The sequence below is a fragment of the Equus asinus genome, chromosome 29 (assembly GCF_041296235.1).
Source record: "Equus asinus isolate D_3611 breed Donkey chromosome 29, EquAss-T2T_v2, whole genome shotgun sequence".
Taxonomy (NCBI): Eukaryota; Metazoa; Chordata; class Mammalia; order Perissodactyla; family Equidae; genus Equus; species Equus asinus.
The window spans coordinates 14,651,202-14,657,477 of NC_091818.1; the positions used below are offsets into that span (position 1 = coordinate 14,651,202).

General features: G+C 37.2%; 1 pseudogene; it reads left to right on the forward strand.

The window, feature by feature from the left end:
* Positions 1–241: 241 nt before the first annotated feature.
* LOC106829879 (EEF1A lysine methyltransferase 1 pseudogene) lies at positions 242–3,004 on the forward strand (annotated as a pseudogene).
* Positions 3,005–6,276: the final 3,272 nt, after the last annotated feature.

A 6,276-nucleotide genomic window follows, 5' to 3' on the forward strand; every position in this document is an offset into this window, starting at 1 on the left:
GATTCATTTGCACATATTTGTGACTTAAAAGATTTTTGTCATCATTTGACTGGAGCCCTGTTGGAAACTATTTATGAGTCACTTCTGGAGAGCTCTTTTCAGGATGCTCAGCTTTAAATTGCACCCAAGGCCTGTTTTGCTTTCCCTGATCATGTAACCAGCTGACGACCTTTGCATAATTGTGTCTCTGAAGCCCTGTCAGCAGGACAACTCCAAAGCCATGTTTAAATCTAGTGGAAACATGAAGCCCAAGATGAAATTTAGCACTTGCACACTCAACTTGAGAGGTTCTATGGTAAAAGAAGGCAGACTAGGATGAAATCAGAAAATTTCATCTGGACATAAAACCATTCATTTCGAAGACATTAAAATGGCTGCCTGGGAGAAATTGTACCTCCAAAACTTTTAATACTACCTTATATATCAATAGGTCTAGTGGCAAGTATACAGAAAGTTTTATAAGTATTTCATGACAAAAAATGAGCTTTACTATCAAATTGTATTTATTGCCATTTTCCACTCATTCAGCAATGGATCTCCTTCATGAAAGGTCGTATTGTATTGTATGTGCTGATGTTTCTCCAGCTAATCAGCAAACACTCACTGAGCTCTTAGGGATACTGAAATGTGCTTGATAAAATGAAAGTAAAATATTTTTAATACAAGTGTATAAACACTCCTTATGTTTTAAGAACAGACAAATGGAGGGGAGGGACACTCTGGCAAAGATGAAGCTACATAGAATTATGTACATCAATCTTCTTCATGTACCTAGCCCAAAGAGAGCATCCAGAGCTATGATGTCAAACAGCTAGTGCTGTTTTTAACAATTCTAATTATCCATTTTAAGCTTCTAGAAAAACATCCTTTGCTCCATATTTCTCTGATTTTCAAAGTCTAGAATGAATAGTATCACATCAGTGCATGTGTGAAGATTTGAAACATATCCCTAAACTTCTTTGACTCTCCTCTCATTGAGAGGTGAGGGCAAAGTCCTCTCCTAGAGATTGGGCTCTGATTGCTTGACCAATGCAATGCCAGTGGAGGTGATGCTGTGCCAGTTTCTGGGCCCAGGCCTTAAGAAACTGAGAACTTAACTTTTTATATCTTGACACACTCTTTATTGGAACTCAGACAATTCTCTGAGAAAGCCAAGCTGCCCTGTGGAGACATCTACATGGAGAAAAATCTACAGAAGGAAAAAAGACTAGATACCATAGCTCTGGTTTAGTTGACCCAGACAATGTCAGGTGGAATGGAGATGAGGTATTCTTACTGAGTCCTGCTCAAACTGAAGATTCACAAACAAAAGACTATCAAAGTATCAGAATTGCTAGAAACATCAAAACAATAGAATGTCCAGAAATTATAAATATATAATATATATGTGTATATATAGATACATACATCACATATGCATGCATTACATATATATACACACATAGTGAAATTCAAAACATAAGAAAAGACTTAATTAGCTGATTAGACACAACTGAAGAGAGGTTTATAAACAAGAAGTTTTTAAAGCTGGAAAAATTCTATCAAATGTGTAACACAAAAAACAAAAATGGATAGAAAGCATGAAGGAACAGTAAATGAAAATATAACTTTGTCATGATGAATGAAGAATAAGCAATATTTAAATGGATAATGGCTGAAACTTATGCAGAATTTAAGAAAGCAATGTATTCTCCATTAAAATGCCCAAAATATTGAAAGCAAGACAAATAGAAGGAAGAACACATCCTGAAAAAAAATGTGGGTAAGACTAAACAAATATTGCCTATATAAGTCAATTAAAATAATATTTAATTTCTTGGGTTTAAAAAATCTTTAAAGAATTTGTTTGGATAACATTAATGTATAAAACTAGAAAGGGAATGGTGACCAGAATTAAAGTGTCTCCAGGCCCTTGTATTACTTAAGGATAGAGTAAATATTCCAATTAATTTTAGACACAATGAAGTGTGCATATTACTGTTTCAATGGCAATGATCAAAAGAATTTAAAAGAAATTATATCTTCCAAACAATAGTTGAAAAATAGAATTAAAAAAATGATAAATCCAAAGAAACTCAAGGGAAAAAAATAAGCACAGATAAAAGAGACAAGTAAAAAAATGCAAAATAAAAAATTAGGATGAGTATTGAAATTATAAACTTGAAAATACCTCAACTTCCATAACAGAAATAAACTAGAAACTAATTACAAAAAGATATCAGATAAATATCCTCAATATATGAAAATTAGAAAATATTATCAACCAAATGAATGTGCAACATATCAAAATTTGTGGCATAAACACAGAGGAGACACAAGGGAGAAGAAGGTTATATGAAGATGGAGGCGGAGATTGGAGTGATGTGCCTACAAGCCAAGGAAGACCAAGGATTGCCAGGACCCAGCAGAAGCTAAGAGAAACACATGGGCTGGTTTCTCCCTCACTGCCTCGAGAAGAAGCCAATCCTGTCACCTCCTTGATTTCAGACTTCTAGCCTCCGGAACTCAATTGAGCCAGCTTTGGTATAGTCAGGAAACCACTTTATAGTTTGCAAATGAAACAATTGAAGCTACTAGAGAAGGAGGCAGACTAGCGTGTGTAAACGCCCCCAGTGTTTACCAGAAACGGAGGTGCAGAAAGAAGACTTTTCTGGACCCAGCTTTGAATTTGTCAAAAGATTTGTCATATGTGGAATGAGCTTATTTTCTACAATTACCATAATCTTTTGAATTTACCCTCAAAAAATTGCAAATAGTTTTGACATTGCAATGGCAGATCCTCCTCATCTTTCTGAGGAATGTCTCAGAAAAATGTCAGAGACCATCAAGTTTCTAAATGAGGCAAGGTTCTGCTTGTGCCATCCCATAGCGCTTTCATGGAGAGTATGCAGCAAAATGTCTTGAAGTGAAGATATGCAAGTTTATTCCAAGACACACCCAAAATTTGGCAAGTGAGTTTGTCTGCTATGTAAACTATTGTCCTGGGCTAGACTGTGAACTCTAAATACAGATAGTAGTATAAAACAATGTGTGCTGTGTGATGTTTCTCTTTTTTTATTTTCTTAGCAGATTGAGAAGTTATAACCCTCTCTTCCAAAACTGGGGTTATCCCTGGCCTAAATTTCAAAATAAAGAATACAATATCTAAAAATAAAAAAGGGTTTGTGGGCTGCAGCTAAAGAAGAGCATAGAGGAAGAATTGTAGCAATAAATTATTATGTTAGAAAAGAAGAAAAGTTCCAAATCAATAATACAAGCTTCCTTTTGAGAAACTAGAAAAAGAAGAAGAAGTTCAAAACCAGTAAAAGTAAAAACAAAAAATATATAAATTAGCATAAATTAATGAAATAGAAAAAAAGAAAAATAAGTAAACTGAAACCCAAATCTGATTGTTTGAAAATATCAATAAAAATGATAAACTTCAAGCCATACTATTCAAGAAAAAAAGAAAGAAGGTATAAATTACGAATATCAAAAATGAAAGAGGTAATGTCACTAAAGATGCTGGAGAGAAACAATAAGAGGATGCTAAAACAACTCCATGTTCAGAAATTAGACATTTAGATAACCTACGTGAAATGGATGAGTTTCTTCAAAGATATAAACCACTAAAATTCACTTAAGAAGAAACAGATGATCTGAATAGTTCTAGTATATAAATTGGAATTATAGTTAAAACTCTCATGAACAAAAACCAAAAACAATGCTAACAAAAAAAACCCAAAATATTAAAAGAAACCCTCAGGGCTAGGTGGTGTCCTTGATGAATTATACAAAATACTTGAACAAATAATATCAACTTTCCATACTCATTTTCAGAAATTAGACAAGAAAATGAAAATTTCCAATTTATTTTACAATTCCAGCATTATCCTAATACCAAAATCCACCAGAGACATCAAAAGAAAACTTCACACACGTATTCCACATGAACACAGACACAAAAATCTTCCACAAAACATTAGCAAATCATATTCAGCAACATATAACAAAAAGAGGAGGACTGGCAGCAGATGTCAGCTCAGGGCTAATCTTCCTCAAAAGAAAACAATAGTGACAGTTTCACTTCTTCTTTTCCAATATGGATCCCTTTTATTTCTTGCCTGATTTCTCTGGCTCAGACTTCCAATACTATGTTAAATAAGAGTGGTGAAAGTGGGCGTCCTTGTCTGCTTTCTCTTCTTAGAGAAAGTTTCTCCATTGAGAATGATATTAGCTGTGAGTTTGTCATATATAGCCTTTATTATGTTGAGGTATTTTCCTTCTATACCCATTTTATTTAGAGTTTTTATCATTAATGGATGCTGTGTCTTATCAAGTGCTTTCTCTGCATCTATTGAGATGAACATGTAATTTTTATTCTTCATTTTATTAATGTTGTGTATCATGTTGATTGATTTGCAGTTATTGAACCATCCCTGCCTCCCTGGAATGAATCCCACTTGATCGTGGTATATGATCTTTTTAATGTATTGTATTCACTTTACTAGTATTTTATTGAGGACTTTTGCATTGATGTTCATCAGTGATATTGGCCTGTAATTTTTGTGTGTGTGTTGTTTTTGGCTGGTTTTGGTATCAGGGTAATGTTGGCTTCATAGAATGAGTTAGAAAGCTTCTCCTCCACTTCAATTTTTTGGAAGAGTTTGAGAAGGATAGGTATTAAATCTTCTTTGAATGTTTGGTAAAATTCATCAAGGAAGCTGTCCGATCCTGGACATTTATTTTTGGGGAGGTTCTTTTTATTACTGTTTCAATCCCCTTACTGGTGATTGGTCTATTCAAATTCTTTATTTCTTCTTGATATTGTTTTGGAAGGTTGTATGATTCTAAGAATTTATCTATTTCTTCTAGACTGTCCAGTTTGCTGGTATATAGCTTTTTGTAGCATTCTCTTATAATCTTTTGTATTTCTGAGGTGTCCATTGTAATTTTTCCTCTTCATTTATGATTTTATTTATTTGAGCCTCCTCTCTTTTTTCTTTGTAGGTCTAGCTAAAGGTTTGTCAATTTTGTTTATGTAATCAAAGAATCAGCCCTTAGTTTCATTTACTTTTTCTATTGTTTTTTTTTTTTTTAGTCTCTATTTCATTTATTTCTGCTCTGATTTTTATTATTTCCTTCCTTCTACTGATTTTGGTTTTGGAACATATTCCTTTGTCTCCTCACTTTGCCTCTTTCTCTGTGCTTATATCTATGTATTAGGCAGGTCAGCTGTGTCTCCCAATCTTGGAGAGGTGGCCTTATGTAGGAGATGCCTTAAGAGGCCCAGCAGTGTATTTTCCTCTCATCAACAGCTCCAAATGTTCCAGGAGTGTCCCCTATGTGGGCTACATATATCCTTCTGTTGTGGCAGGGTTCCTCTTGCTGCAGGTGCCTGGGGAGATTAGGCTGCTCCCCTGGCCAACTGAATGTAATGCTCAGCTGCATGCAGCTGCTATGAACCCTTCAGTCACTTGATTGGGCATGAGGAGCCCCAGCATGGTTGGCTGCCAGGTCTAATAGCATATTCTTATTGCAGTTTTTCTGTTAAGTGAGTAGGTCACTCACATGACTGGTTGCTAGGCTCAGGGGCTTACAATTGCCATGGGTCTGTGGCCTGCAAGGCTGTTGTCAGCTCTCTCAGGATTACAACTGAGTGGGGCTGGCTCCTGGCATGGGAGCACCCAATTGTTTCAGGCTTTGGAAGGTGGGGCCACCCCCCTATGTGGCTGCTTAAGAAGCACAAGTCTGCTGCAGCTGACCTGCCCCACCACCCACAGGGCCACACACCCTGTCAACACAGTCCTACCCCATGTGCACACCCCAACCCACTGAAGTGGACTCTGTCATCCCAATGAACTCTATCCACACACTCTACCATTGCAGGTGCTCTCCTTGTGCACGCCCTGCCCCGCAGACGTGGACCAATTGGCCTGGTTGCAGTGGTTCCAGGCACCTGGCTTATGCTAGCCTACAAGTTGCCTGAGGGCTTGCTGTTGGGTGGGGACAGTCCCTAGGGTGAGCTGCCTGTGCTGGCTGAGCTGGATTAAGTCAGTGCTCTAATCTGTGGGGCCGACTCCTGGGTTAACGGGCCAGGGGAAGAATGCCAATAGTATCTGCCAGCATCTGTGTCAGCACAGCTGTGCTAGGTCACAATAATGGCTGCTGCCAGTGTCTCAGTCCCTGGGGAGGTGGTCCTAGACGGTGGTGCGGGTCTCACCTCGCACTGAGATTCACCCAGAGCCTATCAAGAGAGTCTCTTTTCACCAAAGGGCTGTGCACCTTTCTTTCTGG